Source organism: Pinus tabuliformis, chromosome 6 (assembly GCF_031772625.1).
Source record: "Pinus tabuliformis cultivar Carrire ecotype Pingquan chromosome 6, CPIR1, whole genome shotgun sequence".
Classification (NCBI taxonomy): domain Eukaryota; kingdom Viridiplantae; phylum Streptophyta; class Pinopsida; order Pinales; family Pinaceae; genus Pinus; species Pinus tabuliformis.
Window position 1 is genome coordinate 1,075,165,508 of NC_142292.1, and position 20,601 is coordinate 1,075,186,108.

The 20,601-nt window shown below is 35.7% G+C and overlaps 1 pseudogene across 1 annotated transcript in view; it reads left to right on the plus strand.

Moving 5' to 3' along the window:
* LOC149262641 (ABC transporter B family member 1 pseudogene) overlaps positions 1-18,878 on the plus strand; it is a 126,989-nt pseudogene extending 108,111 nt beyond the window's left edge. The window contains exons 2-3 of the transcript XR_016248383.1: positions 18,184-18,424; positions 18,530-18,878. The product of XR_016248383.1 is annotated as an ABC transporter B family member 1 pseudogene (transcript). The remainder of the gene's footprint in view (positions 1-18,183; positions 18,425-18,529) is intronic.
* Positions 18,879-20,601: the final 1,723 nt, after the last annotated feature.

Genomic DNA, 20,601 nt, shown 5'->3' on the forward strand with positions numbered 1-20,601 from the left:
GAGTTATAGTCATTTCAAGATCAAGCACCTAAAATCAAGAAAAGGCGATATGAGGAAGTTTGATGGCAATGATCCGATAAATTGGATACTAGAGATGGATCAATATTTTGATCTACATGAGGTGCAACTATTATAAAAGGTACATGTTGCATCTTCATATTTAGAACTAGATCAATTTTATGGTATAAATGGCTTTGTTCTCGTAAACCACTTGTTACATGGTCAATTTTCACGGAGGAAATTATAGCACATTATGAGGATACAAATAGAAACACCTTCTTTACCCAATTGATAAATCTCAAACAAAAGTGTTCAATGGCAGAGCACATTGATGACTTTCAAAAATTTAATATAAGGGTAAATGATATTCCAGAGAAGCAAAGGATTGATTTCTTCATAGGTACTTTAAAGGATAACATTCAACATGAGGTTCGTCTTTGGGAACCTGATTCATTAGAGAAGGCATTCAGGTGGGCAAGAAAAATTGAAAGAGAAATTATGGAAATAAGGAATCCCACCATTAATGACTATAATTATGGAAATGTTTCTTCTCCTAGCCTTCCGCAACCTACAATGTTTACACCACAACAATTGGAAGAAAAAGGAGAAAAAGAGCTTTGTTACAATTGTGATAGCAAATGCACTAAAGGTCATAAGTGTGCTGAGAAGAAATTATTTTACATAGAGTATGAAGAGGAGGAAGAAAAGGATCAAGAAACATCAAGATATATGCCAGGACCCAACCCCAGAGAAAGAAGAAATGAATCCGACCATATCTTGTAAAGCATTGGAAAGAATTACGACTCCTCAAACTCTCAAGATAGAATGACATATCAAGAAGAAAAAGGTTCAAGAAGTGAAAGATCACATCGAGAAAGAAGAAATGAATCCAACCATATCTTGTAATGCATTGACCAGAATTACCACTCCTCAATCTATCAAGATAGAAGGACATATCGAGAAGAAAAATGTTCAAGAGGTGAAAGATCACATTGAGCATCAACAAATGAATCTGACCATATCTTGTAAAGCATTGGAAGAAATTACCACTCCTCAAACTCTCAAGATGGAAGGACATATCAAGAAGAAAAAGGTTCAACCAGTAAAAGATCACATCAAGCATCAACAACAAGTTCTCCAAATTTTAAAGGATAATGCCACTTTGGTGCAAAATCGAATGAAACAACAGGTAGACCAACATCACAATGAAATAAGTTTTGATGTAGGTGATTGTGTATTTTTATGGCTACATCTCAAGCAAGATATTTATGAGAAGGAAATGTTGGCAATACTACATGCAATTAAGAAATGGCAACCTTACCCAATGGGAAGACACTTCAAGGTAAAAATGGATCATGATAGTCTTAAATACTTTTTAGAACAAATATTATCATTAGAAGAACAGAAAAAATGGGTCACAAATATGTTGGGTTATGACTTTGACATCATCTACAAAAAAGGGAAGAAAATGTTTGTTGCAGATGCACTCTCAAGAAAGGATGAGGATGTGGAAGCATTGTTTTGTGCTATTTCTATTATCCAACCAGATTGGATAAACGAAGCAAGGTATGAATGGAAGAAGGACAAAGAAGTGTGGCCACTCCTTCAAAAGTTGCAGAATATCCCAATTCAAACAATATTGCCAGAACTTGAAGAGGAAGGAAAAATCATATTAGAACCTGGAGCAGTCACATAAACAAGAACCCAACAACTACGAAATCGATCAATTTCAGAGTATCTCATCAAGTGGAAGAACTTAACCACTGAAGATTCCACATGGGAGGACAATAATTTTATACAAAATCATCAAGAACTACTCAAGCGTTGAGGAAAACACTTTTTGAAGGAGAGGGGCATGTTAGGACCCTATAATACTAGTGTAACCCCTTATTGTTATTAGTACAACCCCCTTATTATATTGTTGTACCCATGTAGTCCCCATATTGTTATTATTGTGCCCCATAGAAGCCCACTATTTTTATTATTGTGCCCTTACATTATTATTGTTATGTTGGCTCTGATCATATTATGACCCCTTAGACTCCTATATATAGAAAGGAGGTCTTGTCATTTGTATCATCTATGAATTTGTGAATGTAAAGGAGGTTGCCCCCTCGAAGAGGCTTATTTCTAAGGCATTGATCTATCTTTTCTATCTTTTTGTGAGTTGGTTTCCTAACATATTTCTTGGAGCAAGGGTAAAGTTTAACCCTTTTCCTAGAAGATGAAAGACCAAGGGATCAAACGAGAATTTGGAGAGAATGATCACACTCTTATTAAAAGAGGGGGAGATTGAATAATAATAATAATAATAATAATAATTATTATTATTATTATGGAAAGGGGAAAAAATTAAAATTAAAATTATCCATATTATTATTGTTATTAGAATTATTAGAATTATTATAAATATTATTTATACTAATAATAAAATTATTAATATTATTATTTCTATTATTAAAATTATTAGAATTACCATTATTATCATTCGTATGATGATCATTATAACTAAAACTGATGGAAGGGGATGGGGTTGGGATCGAAGACTGAGCGAAAGGGGTGGGAATGAAAACAAGGGTGCTTTGAATAGCACCGAGAGATCATGGGAAAGGCATGGAGATGAAGTGTATGCTAGAGGCAATTCAATCAAGGAGGAGGGCCCATGTGCAAGAGTAGAAGACGAGGCACACATTGGAGGAACTATAGAGGGGGAAGGGACAGGTGTGCCATCTTTGACCAATTTTGAAGAGGAAGGGGATTTTTCAATGGAGGGGAAGACCCATTGGTGGAGGAGAGAGAGTGAGCGGGATCGACCCTGGAAATTAACCTGTCAGTAGAAGCTAACGGAAAGTCCACGGGAAGCTCAAATCCTTGAGACCCTGCTATACTCCACGTCGGTGTTCAAAATATTAAAGGAGGCTACAAAGGAGATAAATACCTCAGAAGATCTTCCAGAGGAATAAGGGACCACCTCACCAAATGACTTGTTGGAGCATGACGGAAAACAAATAAGTGAAAACACACCAGGACTAGTGTCTAATGATCTTGCAGGAGAGATAATTTGAGTAGACTGCTTTAACTTAGCTACCTCCTCCAATCGTAAGGTTTTTAATGTAGAGAACACATCAACTTTAACCCATAGAGAAGGTGAGATGGAATTGGAAAGATCAAAATGGAGAGTGAATAACTCCCGATACTATAGATCTAACTCACTTCTCATCCTATAAATTTCAGAGTGTAAGAGAGGTAACATGCCTTTTAAAAATATATAACAATTTTTTAAAGTTATTGAGCTTATGACTAATCCGAGCAAATAGAAACCACCTGTGCATCTCTACAACGTTTAAGAAATGCCAACTCATCTATCTTCTTTGGAACTTTTAACCACATTCATTTAAACATATGAACTTGGTTAAACACACACATGGAATAGACTGAATATGAAAGATAAGCATGAGATACTTTATTATTCTCAATTACATACATTTATATTACATTCTTGTGACCCTTGGTCTTCATATACCAAGTGGTCTTTTGGACTCTGGTGATTGTTCACATTCCACACCAACCCTTAATAGATTAGGTGTCCAACATTCCCTCCCTCCCCCTTAACCCAAAGGGGTATATACAAGTCCAAGAAGAAAGATATAATATAAAAATACAACAATGCATGACAAAAATAAGTCGAATGTGCTCTTTGATATGATTTCATAAGGTGGGAGAACTCAAGGTCTCAACTAGCAGTGGTTTAAGGATGACCACCAACACTAGAACGCTTAGTACAGTTCCCAGAACTCTTCCAAATCTGGCAAGAAGTTGAAGTATTTTGCTAGAGGAAGTGCTCCTTAATTCTTTGAAGAGGGATATCTTCAACCTAGAAAAAGAAAGGTCTACAACCTGCAACAGTCCAAGGAAGGCTACTAACCAAAGGAATGATTAATGTGATTCCCGGAACTCTTCCAAATCTGGCAAGAAGTTGAAGTCTTCAGCTAGAGGAAGTTTTCCTTAATGATTTGGAGAGGGAGACTTTCAACTTGGAGAAAGGGAGGTCTGCAACCTATGGTGGTTTAAGGAAGGCCACCAACCAAAGGCATTCTTAGGACATTCTTTTTCTCTGGCTACAACTCTAAATCTAGGTATGGTTGTCTTCGTTTGTAGGCTTAAGTAGCATGTTCAAGTTATGGCTTAGGCTCGCTTGATTTATCATTGAAACTTGTAGATGACCATCCATTCGCCCCCTAGTGATATGATGGAGAAAAATAAATTGCAATACCTTTTAATACTCTAGAATAAATTTGGACATATGACTGAAATATCTTCTTAGTTGTTGAAGCCCATTTCCAATAAGAAATCCATCCAAGGTGAATCTTTGTTCTTCCAAGAGATTTTTTTCAGGCATTTGTTTGAAGAATGAGTGTGTTGACCATAATTCTTGCACGGATGAAGATCAAAAAAGTGATATTTCACATGGCCAACTCGTTCATAATGTTGGCATTTCACAATCTATTGTTATTGATGAGTAGGAACATGTGAAGATGAATTGTCTTGAATAAATCCATCACTTTGAAATTTTATGGGATTTGAGTAATCTGGAATATGAAAGGATGTCTCATTGTCATATCCAAGGCCAGTTGTGTTCTTGTAGTTGATAGGCTCTTCCCAGGGTCTGATGGTGGGCTTGGGAAGTGGAAACTGAACTTCCGCATCAACATGCATATCTTCTCTTTTAATGACTTTATCAGTTTCTGGAAGTTGATCGAATTCTATCTCAATATATAAGAGAGGATTGTTCTGAAAAAGAAAAGGTTCAGAATGACAACTCTTTTGTTGGTGGTCATCTTGTTGGAACTGATATTCTAGTTGCAAAAACTCGATCTTTTCATGTTTATGTTGCAAACAATTTCAAATTTCAGAGAGAGAGGTTTTGCTGACATTTACCATACCATCAATAGTGGAAAGTATCAGAGTGTTCAATAACTCCAATAATTCATCAAATTTTTTCATTTTTTGCAATAAAACAAACTTGGTAAATGAGATTTCATCTCTTCTTAAAATTTTTCTTTTCCCAATAGTGAATAGGGATAGAACTAAACTATGGGCTTATAGGAAAACCTTCAATATTCTTGGTTATGATGACCAAAAAATCATTGTCAATGATAAAATTCGGCTAACTTTCAAGCATGAATGTGTCCATCTAAGTCATGGGAATCATCAAATGTATTATAATTTCTTTTAAAAGACATCAACTCAGCATTGTAAATCTGGCTCCACTATTCGAACCCTGGGACTTGAGTTTGATGCATGAATCCAAAAGGTGTGAAGTAAAATCTAAATTGCTTGAATGAATGTCTTTGGTCACCCTTATTATAGGGTCAACTTTGGCCTTGCAGATCTCATGCTACAGATTTTATTTATTTTTGGATAAGAACTGGTTCACGGGATTGGTCAGGGAACCATCCACCATCAATGTAAGAATCCACGTGAAAATTCACCATGGAAACAATAAAAGAGTATGGATTGGCTGAAGCAAAGGAACAACTACACTTATTTTCTTGACATTTTTATAATAGCAATGAGATGGGAGATATTGTACTTTGTTTTAAACCAAAGCAAGATCTTGAATATCAACAATCTCGATCAAAACCCATAAGTGAGGCTTTGTCGTTGTCATTCGAAACAAAAGTATTTGGAAGACATGAAATTAGGTTGATACTTCTCATTATAGTATTTTTCTTTGAGACTTCTTCAATGAAATTGGGTTGAATCCCAACACTTCACATTCCAAAGACCAAACATCAATCCTCCAAACTTGCATTCCAACATTCAGTACAATGCTTAACTCACTCTCCAACATTTAATAATAATAATCACATATAGAGAGCACAAACAAATACATAATATGGACCAACAAATTGTCATATATGGAAAGACAACTTTATTATAAAACTATGCAACAACAAGTGACCCTTGATAATAGAACGACCCTTTTAAACAATGCACCAATTCAAAGGATTCAACTTTAGTTTTAAATGAAGGTATATGAATATGATCCCAACACATATATGACTTCAATACTACAAATGTAAAACATTACAACAATGTATGCACATACCATTAAATGTGCATGGAACGTTCGAAATTTCAAGATTTTGAAGGACAAACTTTAACACATTCACACGATATTCAATTTATCACATTACCATTCCAACCTATTGGCCTAGGGGGTCTTGACCCAGGTTCAGAGTTAGTTGCGCCAACAAACAAATCCCTACACTACTATACCTTTCGGCAACAACCCCTGTAGTGCAGGCTGCGGTCTTACCCAAAGCAGTATGGGGGGATGCTAGAACCACGTTTCTGCATCTAGAGACTAGTGTGATGTCTTTTAGCGCCTCAGATCTGCCTTCACGTAGATCTCTACACTCTTAGGGCTCACTACTGTAGCTCTGTCCAGATAGTCTTTAGACCTTCCTGAAGGTCTATGATTAGTCTTTGCAGATGTTTAACAATCAATCTATCTACTTACGCTCATTAGAAAGAAGTCCTAAATTAGGGTTCGCATAGATTTACTTAAGTTATTAATAAACATCAAAGAACTCATCAGAGTCTTTGTGAAATTACATATACATGCTTTCTTACGTCATTTGACAGTTCTTCAACAAATTCGCACAACATTCATTCAATAGTCCATATAACGTACTATTCATAGGCAACATATATCATTAATAGAAACAGAGATAAAGCAGATATACACAGGAATTCTTCGGTAACTGTCTTTATTGATCGTCAATTTAGATTTATAGACCCAAACCACCCTATGCACTCAGCTGTAAGGGTCCACACACTCAACTGTGGACTCTACTTAGGCCTCTGCGCACTCATCTTCAGAGCCTTTCTTCTCCTATCTGACCCACTTCTCTGCACTATCACTTCTCTTCTATTGATCCATTGTTTATCATCTATCAACAACATATGCCTTAGACTCTCTAAGACACACCTATTTATAGCCTTTTGCATACAATGCCATGGTCCATGGACCATGGGTGGATCTCAAAACCAACTCATACTTTACATAAAACAAGGGGCTAAACCCCTTTGACTCCTAATCATCTACGTGCTCTGCATCCACAAATCGCGGAGACTTTACATTAATTACAAAAATGTGTCAAAACTTGGGTTATCTTAACCCCAAAACTGACCCAGGGGACCCCATCCCAATAGGCCCCCAACACAAAGATCATGACTCGCCCTCAATTCACTCGGTTGGCACCGCGATCTTGCTGTGAAGATCCCCCAGCTCTACCTGGATTACGGTGACTTCGACAGAGCTCTGCGTTGCTACCTACTTGACTTCCTCAACTAATTTGTCTGTAGTTGGTCCTTCTATGGCCACCCTCATTGTCTTTTATGTCTGTTGCAAGCCTTTAAGCTTATCCTAGATGGCGGTCGTGACTTGATAAGCTTCTTCCAACCATGGTTGCAGCCTAGCCTTCAGTAAGGCCTCCTTTTTTTGTGCTTCCTCCACCTGTGCTAGGAGCTTCTTCCCCTCCTATAATTTTGAAAGGTGTTGCGCTAGTGCTATGGAGCGCGCAGTTGCCCTAACTTCATCATACTATCACTGCAACTCCCTTACTTCTATATTTAGTGTGTGCAAGTTTGGATCCTCCTACAGATTAGTTACTAACTCCATTGCTTGCTCAAACAATGTCGTACAGTCAGTGACTGTGGCATCCAAGGTGGCCATTCCTTCCTTTATCGCATCTCCGCGCTGCTCTCAGACCTCAGGTGGAGTCGTGGGATGCAACTTTAATTGCAGCTCTGTGATCTTCATGTTGAGCTCAAACTAAACTCGGCCAACCTCTGCTTTAGCTTCGCGCACACCAGCGACTAATTTTCTGATCTTTGCTTCTGGTTGTGCATCCTCCAAGATGTGAAGCTTAGACACTATCTTGCATGCCTCTACGACTGTTGACTCTAGTCGTGAACTACACAGGAATATACAGAGATAAAGTGGATATACACAGGAATTCTGCGGTAACTGTCTTTATTGATCGTCAATTCAGATTTATAGACCCAAACTACCCTATGCACTCAGTTGTAAGGGTCCGCACACTCAACTGTGTACTCTACGTAGGCCTCTGCGCACTCAACTGCAGAGCCTTTCTTCTCTTATCTAACCCACTTCTCTGCACTATCACTTCTCTTTTCAGCGAACATCTGCTCATTGTTCACTCTATATTCGTTGATGAGGTTGAGGACACACTGCTTATGGGCTCTCAATTCATTTTCCACCTCTCCATGCAACGCATGGAGGGTATCTTTGGATAGCGCTACTACATTCAGCCTAATGTTCTTGATTGTGCTCATGATAATGCAATCATCAGATGATTCCGCACGAAGGGACCCATCTCTCAATGCAATAGTCTTATGGTCTAGGGTCCTGGCAATGAAACCATTTTTTGGCTTAGGGGGTCCTAACCCAGGTGCAGAGTTAGTTGCGCCAACCAACAAATCCCTACACTACTGGCCCTTTCAGCAAAACTCTGTGTAGCACAAGCTGCAGTCTCACATGAACCAGTATGGGGGGATGTTAGAACCAAGTTTCTCCATCCAGAGACCAGTGTGATGTCTTTTAGTGCCTCATATCTTCCTTCGTGCAGATCTATACACTCTTAGGGCTCACCACTGCAACTTTGTCCAGATGATCTTTAGACCTTCGCGAAGGTCTATGATTAGTATTTGCAGACCTTTAATAATTGATCTATCTACTTACGCTCATCAGAAAGCAATCCGAAATTAGGGTTCGTGCATATTTACTTAAGATGTTAATAAACATCAGAGAATTCATCAGAGTCTTCGCAAAATTACATAAACATGCTTGCGTACATCATTTGACAGTTATTCAACAGATTCTAGCAACATTTAATCAATCTTCCATAAAACATACTATTCATAGGCAGCACATATCATTAACAAAAACAAAGAAAAATCGGATATACAAAGGAATTATTCTGTAACTATCTTTATTGATCATCAATTCAGATTTACAAACTCAAGCTACCCCGCGCACTCAACTGCAGGGGTTTGTGCACTCGGCTGCGGACTCTACCTAGGTCTTTGTGCACTCAGTTGCAGAGCCTTTCTTCTCCTATCTGACCCACTTCTTTGTGCTATCACTTCTCTTCTATTGACCCATTGTTTATCATCTATCAACAACATATGCCTTAGACTCTCTAAGACACGCCTATCTATAGCCTTTTGCATACAATGCCATGGTCTACGGAGCATGGGTGGATCTCAAAATTGACTCATACTTTACATAAAACAAGGGGCTAAACCCCTTTGACTCCTAATGATCTACGCACTCTGCATCCACAAATTGCAGAGGCTTTACAGTAATTACAAAGATGTGTCAAAACTTGGGTTATCTTAACCCTAAAACTGACCCAGGGGACCCCATCCCAACACGACCGCACCTGGACTTGACCTCAATAAATGATGACAATATTTAATATATAAAAGGCTATGATGCCATCCCAAAATTTAATGCAGATATGAATTCTTTGATGGAGATAGCCTTATGTGATCAATCCAATTTGCATGGACCTCTGGTTCTCAAGTTTGTCATTTCGTGCCTCTTCCACTCTACCTAAATGGTTGAATACAATATTTCTAAAGGATGCTAAGTGGAAACTTTCGTGCCTTTTCCACTCTCCCTGTTAATATCCTGAGATTTTTTATGTTATGGCTAGCCCTTGCCCTTCATGTCATTTCTATATGCAGAGGAAATATTTGGGACATTGTCACCAAAGATTTTTTCGATAAACATGTATCTAGTGAGTTGGCTTTTCATATTGGCCCTGGATATATCGCCTTCCTACGTCGAGGAGATAGGAATCTATAATTCCATCGTCATGCAATATCCAGGCCGCTGAAAGAAATGAAAAAGTAACACATATGCGCAGAACACACCCTAATCTCATATGAAAACTAGCATGAGTCAGAAACGATAGTTTTCATAATCGATGATACTCCAAAAACAATGGTTTTTAGGCCAATAATGATTGCTAGTCAAAATCATGACTTATTAATCAATAATTACAGGAATTTCCACAAAATCCGCATTTTTGTGGCAATAAAATACAAGAACCATTATTTTTGGAGTATCAAAATTGATGATACTCCAAAATCAATGGTTTTTAGGCCAATAATGGTTCCTAGTCAAACTCGCAACTTATTAGGCAATATTTACGGGAATAGTTTACTGCAAGAGAAGGAATGGTTTCTTTGTCGAGTGATTTCAAGGCCAATACACAATTACAACTTTGCCATTAAAGTCACAGGTTTCACAGAGACCAGAAGATTTTACGTAAAAGTTTCGGGCACTCTTGTAGAATACAAAGAATTTAATGAACATAGTAATTAATGACAATTTGGGCACAATGCAAATTTGGGCAGGAAACCAATGACAATGCATATGGAATGGTACAAACTATATAATATCAACCAATCAACACATATATGAAGAGGATTTTCAACATAAGTGCGAGCATATACATCAAATACTAACACACTAAGACCAATCCACGGGGTTCAACTTAAATTATTACTTCAATGCATAAATTCCATATTTCAAGGCCAATACACAATTACAACTTTGCCATTAAAGTCACAGGTTTCACAGAGACCAGAAGATTTTACGTAAAAGTTTGGGGTGCTCTTGTAGAATACAAAGAATTTAATGAGCAGAGTAATTAATCACAAATTGGGCACAATGCAAATTTGGGCAGGAAACCAACACCAACACATATGGAATGGTACAAACTATATAATATCAACCAATCAACACATATATGAAGAGGATTTTCAACACAAGTGCGAGCATATACATCAAATACTAACACACTGAGACCAATCCACAAGGTTCAACTTAAATTATTACTTCAATGTGTAAATTCCATATTGAGATTCATTTAATTGTCTACATAAATTCTAAGGATACAAAGAATCAACCACTGGCACTTAATAATGAACATATAAAACTTCAATGCAAATGTAGTTTAGCGCAGAAATAGATATGACAGAGCACATGTGCATTTGGTAGCCAGAAAGGATGGGTGTTTTTGGTAGTCGAAATAGGAAATGCTAAAGCAGAAATGGAAATCTAACAAGGTAAGCAAATGACAAAACTAATATTAGAGCTAGACAAGTATTTTCCTGCTCTGATACCATGTTAAACACACACATGGAATACACTGAATATGAAAGATAAGCATGAGATACTTTATTATTCACAATGATATACATTTATATTACATTCTTGTGACCCTTGGTCTTCATATACCAAGTGGTCTCTTGGACTCTGGTGACTATTCACATTCCACACAACCCTTTAGCGAATTAGGTGTCCAACAATCTAACTCCCTTCTCATCCTATAAATTTTAGAGCGTAAGAGAGATAAAGTGGATTTCAAAAATATATGACAAATTTTAAATTTATTGAGCTTATGACTAATCTGAACAAAAACAGGAACCACCAATGCATCTCTACAATGTTTAAGAAATGTCAGATCATCTATCTTCTTTGAACTTTTAACCACGTTCGTTCAAACAGATGGAATTTCTTAGAAACATCCCTTCCATGTAGGGAAAAAATCTCAGAATGCAAGCTTCTTGTAATTCATGATTTATGCATAGTCTCTTCCGGATAAATCACATAATTTTTTTATGGTTGACGTGTTTCGAACCACTTACGGTGGTTCGTGATTCGTCATCAGGATGAAGATAGATGGTGTGATCAAGAGAACGAATAAATAGAGTAGAGATGCCATGATTAATCCATAACAAGCAAGAAAAAAATAATATAATATTAAAATTAAACATTAAGGAATGAATAAAAATAAAACTAAAAATAAAAAAATAATAATAAATTACAAACTAATTAAAATAACAATTAAAAAAAAATTCTAAAATAAAAATTAACAAAAACAACATTTAAAAAGACCCATACATAAATTGAAAATAATAATTATATACTTTCTATTATAAATATTTTCTTTTTATAAAAAAAATTATATTATAAATATTCATAATTTTTTTTTAAATATTTTTAATTAAATTCAAACGAGACTTTAAATAATGTATAAACAATTACTAAAAATATAAGAAAAAAATTAAAAACTAACTAAAATAATAATAGAAAAAGAAATATTAAAATAAAAATTAATAAAAACAAATAAAATAAAAATTAATAAAAACAAAAAATAAACCGATAATAATATTTATATATTATTTAATTACAAATATTTTCTTATTTGAAAATAAACAAAAGAATAAAAAGAAAAAAAAAAATCTAAATAAGAATATTAAAAGGTAATTGGTTTATTATAAAACAAAATCAATAAATATTAGAAATATTCAAAGAAATAAATCTAAAGGCTTTATAAAAGAATAAAAAATCTAATAAAAATAAATGCATAAAACGACAATAACAAAATAGGAACACACAAATTTATAGATTAGAATTACATATAATTTCAAAAAAGAATGAAATAAAAAAGGGGAATGAGAAGGAATATAATGGATTATTTAGTAATAAAAAAGAGAGGAATCTAATGAATGAGACAAAATGAATTAAAATATATATAAAAAAAAAAAACAAGTTGAATTAAATATAATAATAATCTACGAAATATATTATTTATTTAAAATATATATATCGAATAATGAAATGGAATAATGAAATCTACTCACCATAAAAAGAATAACGAAAAAGAAACAAGAGAATGGGAAGGAAGCGAAAAACACTAAAGAGCAAAAGAGAAATAAAATGGAAGGTGTTGAGAAATAAAGGGATGTGATCCAATAACTGATGGTTTTCTATTCATCATTTTTATTATTAGACAGTTTTTCAATTTCGATGGCCTCCCTCAACTTACGCTGATGGAAATGATCAATCCTAGCAATCACCTGAGAATCATCTATAAAATGTGTTGTTTTTTCTTCTCAGCATGTTCGACCAAAGCTCAAGAGCAAGTCCTACAATGTCTTATTTCAGCAACATGCTCTTGAATTCTTTGATTTATGGAACAACCAATTTCTCCAATGTAGGGGTTCCCACAAGAACATGGAACCAAATAAACACCCTTCATGTGTTAGGCTTCATGGGGTCTTTGATAGATCTGAAGGAGCTACAAAGGGTGTTCAAGGGTCTAAGAGTGGAAGAAACAATGTGCTTCCTAAGAATTTGAGCAATCTTGTCGGTAGCCTCTTGGATAAAGGGAAGCTAGACACTGGAAGCCAATTCACTCGAGTCTTTTTTAGTCCCAGGACCCTGGCTCACTTTTAAAAAATCTCTAATACCTTGGTATCTATTATAGGCATTCCTTTCAAAAACATTAAGGAGATGAGTTTTCTCATTCACCACGTGACTTTCATCATAAACTCTTATAGCTCGAGTAGATAATGTGTTGGGAACACCCAACAATTGGGTTGGATAGTGGTGGGAATTAGCATGAAGATATTGCTCAGTGTGAGTTTTCTTACAAAAGATCTGGTAAGAGAAAGAACCATCATATTTCTTAGAGACAAGCACATCAAGAAAGAGAAAACCACCGTTAACTTCAGGCTCTATGGTAAATTTAATGCATCTTGATTGATTGTTGAGATGTTGAAAAAAAAAAATCTAACTTATCACGACCATGAGGCCACAAGATGAAGGTATCGTCAACAAACTTTTTCCATAGCTTTAATTATAATCGAGGTGAAGCTAAAACCTTAGATTCAAAATCTTCCATAAATAAATCAGCAATGACATGAAAGAAGAAAACCCATAACAACCTCACATGTTTATTCATGAAATACACCCTCAAAGCTGGAAAAAATAAAATTAAAAAAAAATTCAACAAACCTAATCATATCAAAATGAGTGATGCAATTGATTACCTGTGCAACCTCTTTAATTAACATATTACTTCTTTTCTCATTACAATTTATAATACTAATAAATATTTAAAAACTTTAGAATTATAAACTGAAATATATTATTAAATAGGTCACCTAAAATATATTTTTTTAATACCAAATTTATAATTATTTATTTTATTACGCCGTAAGGCGTTCCCTCTGAGACAAACTCCCCTCCATGCCACCGTGTCTCAACCTGGCCCGTTAAATGGATTGTTAGACGATTAAATCATCTCCAGCCATTAGATCATCGGTGAAAAACGTTCTGGTCAGTGAAGAGTCGCTCGCCCTGAGGTCTGAAGCGACACAGGTTAGTTTTGCATATCCTGCGTCAAGTGTACAAGTTTCCTGTTTCTCAGGTTCACATTTTTAAAGAGTCGTGGACGGAATTCATTCATACTTTTGGTGTTTTATAGCTCGCTGTTGAAAGCTCCGACTGCCTTTTACAGTTGAAATTGCGGCAATGATTGATCGTTCGACTGGCAGAAACCTCGGCATGCGCGAGGGACTGAGACGGTATTTCGTGCGATCTTTAATGCTGTTTTTTTCGTCTTTTATGACTAATTACAAATTAGCTGATCTTGATCGTCATACACCTTGCATGTCGCTAGAATGAAGCTCATTGGGATTATGAACTCTTAAGGAACTCTAACATGCACGCCCCATAACTGTGGCTCTTAGAATGTAGGACAACTAAGAGAACTGCTAAAAATAGCAAGTTCTCAGAATTCGATGAAACTCAATGTGCAGCAGGTTCTGGTTAATGAGAAAGTCCGAATGTACATGTAGCTGGACCAGCGTGATTAAATCAAGCTGGAACTTAACACTAGTTGCACATGCAAATTGAGGTTTAAGACATATTAATAGTTATTTCCTGTAACTTTCATTCAGTATTATATTCACTTTAAACAAGGCCATTTTTTCCATTAATATCACAGTTCTATTCTTTATTTGTATCAATACTTTCTGCGTAAAGCAATTGTTTACACAGGCTTGCGTACTTGGATTGAGTTTTAGATATGGTCGTCGATCCTTGCATAGCCAATAAACTGCATGTGCATTCGAAGCAAGGTTCATAATCTGCATCTTGGGACTTACTTCTATCTACAAATATTGTTTCTCTGTGGAAATACATTGTTAAATAGCATATATCAATATCTCTGTGGCATATTATAAGAAAGAATGGGCCGTAGGCTACGTACCCTTGAGGTATGCTTACTTCTATCAGCTTTTTACCTTAGCCCTTGAGGCAATGATGGACATCTTCACCATTCATTTTTAAAGAAATCGTATTACGTAAAGTTTCCAATTATAATTTTTCTTAGTTTAAACTCTCCTTTGCAAAGATTTTACTTTCCAGTACATTGTTAAAAGTCATTTAACCCCGCCGAGATCATAATGATTAACGAACCCATTACTCGAAATTGATCTCTCTCTTGAATGCAAATTTGTCTAATGACCAATTATATATTTTGTATTTCTATCCATTCGTTATAAATCGATCACAGGACAGCTGTTACTGATCTGATATTTTGATTGCCGGCTTGCTTTTTGTTTCTTTGTCATCTCCATTTTGCTTTCCCGCAACATTACTTAGGGAATATATGTACTTTAGGTAATACTAAAAAATTTCATTTATATGGAAGTGTTGTTCTTCTGTACGGATATTATCTGCATAAAGCTATTGTTTACCTAGGCTTGTGTACTTGATTTTAACTGAGTCTCTGAGCTCCTTTAATGTCAGTATGCCTTCTTTTAAGAAATTTGTGAGGCTAATTACCGTTTTTCCAACAACTTTGCAAGGTAGATTCAAGAATAAGTTAAATCAGAAGCAAGAGCCTTCAACTATTTGCTCACTTCAAAACTCCTTTACGTGTCAGTTTTTCTGTCATGCTGACAGCCCAGATATAATTGTTTATGCATATTCCTATATCGAGAGTTTCTAGATTACAGCGTGTCCAATATTTTACGCCGAAACCATCTACTGTTTTCATTCCTTCCGGGTTGGCAGCCTAATCGATCCTTAAGTTGACATTGACATCAAATGCTAGATTATTACACACAACCAGGGGTTAAATTTGACGCCCGTATACCTGTTTTTTTTGCCTTTTTACACGTTAAATATTATTAGTTTCTAAATCTACACGTCATCGCTGACTGGCCAATAATTTTTGAAAATGTCATATGGACGGGCGTATTGAAAATTAACCAGTTTTTTATTATTATTATATATATACAATGCATACTGAAGTGACGGTACTCCGGAGTCCGGACTCATGTGAACATGACAGAGTTTAATAGCTGTTTCAACTTTCCGCTAAGAAGAGATTAATAGTGTTTCAGTTTTCCGTTAATGTTGACTAAATGAGAGACCTAGAACGCTTCCTTCCTTCCGTGCCTGGTTTATTTTTATGATATTGATGTGCCTGATAACCATATGAATTCTATTTATTTCAATATATTCCTGCAGATTTCATTATTTTCTTGACTCCATATCATATCTTGCAATCCCAGGCGTTAACCACCCTATAAAATACAAGAAAACAAAATATTTTTGTGAGTTTAAGATGCCGTATGGAAATTTGGAATAGAAAGAGTTTCACTTTGCTCAATTAAATCTAGTGATAAAAATTGATATAAATATTTCACTTTGCTCAATTAAATCTAGTGATAAAAATTAATATAAATATTCCCTTGGAATGTAAAGGCAGTGATGTACCAAAACATTTTTGTGAGTTTAAGATGCCCTATGGAAATTTGGAATAGATCTGAATTAAGAATTTCACTTTACTCAATTAAATCTAGTGATAAAAATTAATATAAATATTCCCCTTGGAATATAAACGCAGTGATGTACCAAAGAGTAATTATAAAATCTAGATTCCGATATGCTGAACAAAAATCCCATATGTAAACATATGATAAAATTGATTGTTTTGACGGCTGAACAACTTTAATCACGTGCAGCCTTGTATAACTACTTTTTTAATGTGCATGCAGTGATGTACCAAAGAGTAATTATAAAATCTAGATTCTGATAAGATATGCTGAACACAAATCCTATATGTAATACATATGATAAAATTGCTTGTTTTGACCACTGAACAACTTTAATCACGCGCAGCCTTGTATAACTATTTTTTAATGTGCATGAACGTATATGCAGGCATTTCATAAAAATATGGCCTGGTAGTTTGGTACCATAAAAACATGCAGGTATTTCATAAAAATATGGCCAAGTCGCCAAGGGGAAGTAACTGGTAGTTTGGAAATTGGTACCATAAAAGCCTCACCCAACATTAAAAAAAATAAATATATATATCCTCCTCCCCTAGGCCATTATGAAAAGGTGTTACATAGTTAAAGTTGCAAAACGACGCAATAAATTCCAGTGTTAAGTGTGAATGCCATCTCACACAGCATGAATTTATTGAGTTGAAATGATGGACTATTGATTAGAAGTAAAAATCAATTTATAAAGTTCAAGGTCTTATCGATGAGTAGGAAAAATTAAGAAAAATTAACTTCTTTGTTTGGCTTTCTATTCAAAGAAAGTTTTTCTGTATATTTTATTTCAGTAAATAATGGGTTTTTCCAATTCATATATTAGGAATTAAGCATTCATCACCCAAAAATAAACTTCCTCGCCACTTAAAACAACCAAGAACGCATTTCAGAAATAACTTTCTTAAACCCAATTCAAAAATACAACTTTTTGAAAATAATTTTAATTACGCCGTAAGGCGTTCCCTCTGAGACGAACTCCCCTCCAGGCCACCGTGTATTTCATGCGATCTTTAATGTTGTTTTTTTCTTCTTTTATGACTAATTACAAATTAGCTGATCTTGATCAGTCAATCGTTTCTTCCAGCGAAGCTATGTATTTGTTGTTCCTGTTAATCGGCTATTTTTTCACTTTTGGAAAAATATAAAAAAATCTTAATCCTAAAGATTTTAGGCCGATGACATCGATATTACTGACCGTGTTTCGTTATTTTTATGATCTTTGAAGCTTTCGTTCATGCACTCATTTTTTTCAAAATTTGCGTGAAATTTCTATTAAATTCAACTAGCTACTTCTTCTGTTGTATTTCAAGAATCTTTTTCTTTCTGGCTGCTTCTATTTTGTAAAAATTTGAATGGTTCTTCCTTGAGCTGTAAAATTTTACAATTGCTGAAAGTTTGCAAATTTTTACAATTCATTTATTATGTTGTAAGGGTTTCCCTCCAGCCATTAGATCATCAGTGAAGAATGTTCTGATCAGTGAAGAGACGCTCGCCCTGAGGTCTGAAGCGACACAAGTGAGTTTTGCATATCCCTCTAGACCAGAGATACCCGTTCTCAGCCGTTTCTCATTAAACATTCCCGCAGGAAAAACTGTAGCTATGGTTGGTCGAAGTGGGTCGGGAAAGAGTACTGTAGTTGCTCTAGTCGAGTGCTTCTATGACCCCATTGAAGGTATCCAATACATGATTTTACATGGCATTTTCATACCCTGAACTCCGGTTTTTACTTTAATGAATTGCTTCTCAAAAGTACTGTTTTTAATTTCTGTGAATGAAGGTCAAGTGCTACTTGATGGGTTTAACATCAAAACTCTACAGTTGAAATGGCTTAGACAGCAGATAGGGCTTGTGAGTCAGGAACTGGCATTGTTTGCAACAAGCATTAAGGAAAACATGCTATTGGGAAGAGAGGATGCAACCCAGGTGGAAATGGAGGAAGCAGCCAGAGTTGCAAATGCACACTTTTTTATCACAAAGCTCCCCGAAGGATATGACACTCAAGTATGTGCTACTAGCTGTAATAACTAAAAATTCTTTGTTGCAGAGATGATTGATTAGTTGTCAGTTGATTGTTTGTTGCAGAGATGGTTGATTAGTTGTTTGGTGATTATGCTTGTTTCCTTGCTCAGTCTTCCAGTCGCTCTTTATGACTTGTGTGTGTGAATAACAACAATCTGATATGTTTACCTTGTCATCCTGGAATACCTTCTCCCACTATCAAGTCTCCTTCCCTTCCCTTTCTAACCCAAATCCCCAGGAGTTGAACTATATATCTATGGTTTATAGCACTTTTCTTCCATCTCACTGTTCCTTTTCTATATGTCAGAGTTGATAGTAGCCATGGTTATGATTTGTACTAAGTTGGGTCTGCAACTCCAGGTTGGTGAAAGAGGTGGTCAACTATCAGGCGGACAAAAGCAACGCATTGCAATAGCCATAACGATGTTGAAGAACCTGGCCATACTACTTTTGGATGAAGCAACCAGTGCTCTGGACTCTAAATCAGAAAAACTTGTTTAGGAAGCCTTTAACAGGTTCATGATAGGAAGAACAATAGTAGTTGTGGCACATCGTCTCTCAACCATTAGGAAGGCTAATCTGGTGGCAGTTGTTCAGTAGGGGAGCATTTTGGAGATGGGGACTCACGATGACCTTATCTCAAAAGGGGTTGATGAGGCTTATTCAACATTGATCAGACTCCAAGAAACTACCCATGAGCTTGGTAACAATGCAAGAAAGAATAGTGCCAGGTAAAGGTTTTATCCCACTATGTTAATTCAATAATGGCACATTGTGGTTAACCTATGCAATAGTTTTCTGACTGAAAGTCTATAGAATTGGAATTGTTTTGTTTCTCCCATAAATCCTCTCGCCTTCTTTATAAAATTGTAATTTTTTTTGCAGTCCCATAAATCCTTGGGGCCTTCTCTGTAAAACTGTAATTATAATGGTTATCCTCAGCTTCTTCTTCATAAAATTATACTTGTTTTCTTCATCCTTAGATTAGCAGTTTGTGAAATTATAATTGTTTTGTTTGTTTATAGATCCTCAGGGTTTTCTTTGGAAAATTATTTAGCAGCTGCCAAGTTTTTCTGGTTTTATTACAGTGAAAGATTTTCCACCAAACTGTTTGGATGCCTTCTCATACAATCCTTCATTTTTTTTCCTCAAATTATAATGGTTTTGTTCGGTCCAGAGATAAATATTTTTTCTTAAATTGTAGTTGTTTTGCTTCTCCCATTAACCCTTCTAGTGTTTATTGGTACTTTAGATGTTGCTCTGTAGAAGTTTATGGACTTTTACATTTTGTCACATTCTGAATGACCCACTCATTCATCACCAAGATATAAAGGAAACTTGTTTTGTACCTTCCATAAATTCTCAGTATTTATCAGTTTGAATGATCCCGGGAAGAAAGGGGAAATAGAATGAACATAGATTTGTATTCTCGTTTTGATTTTTTGTTTGTTTACCCATTTCCAGGCCCTCCAGCGCAAGGAATTCTGTGAGCTCACCCATAATTGGAAGAAATTCTTTTCTTATGGCTTTCAGACTTCTCAACTTCTGATTTCAACACATCTGTCAATGTCAACTCAGCACATAAAACAGAGAAGGTACCCTTCATAGAGCAGGCAGGGTCATTCTAGAGACTAGTCAAGATGAATGCCCCAGAATGGGCCTATGCCCTACTAGGATCCGTAGGGTCCATGGTCTGCGGTTCCATAAGCGCACTCTTCGCTTACATCTTGAGTGTCGTGCTGAGCATCTATTACAACCCTAATCTGTTGTACATAAAAAATGAAATCAAGAAATAATGCTTTGTTCTGATAGGGATATCATTCGGTGCCC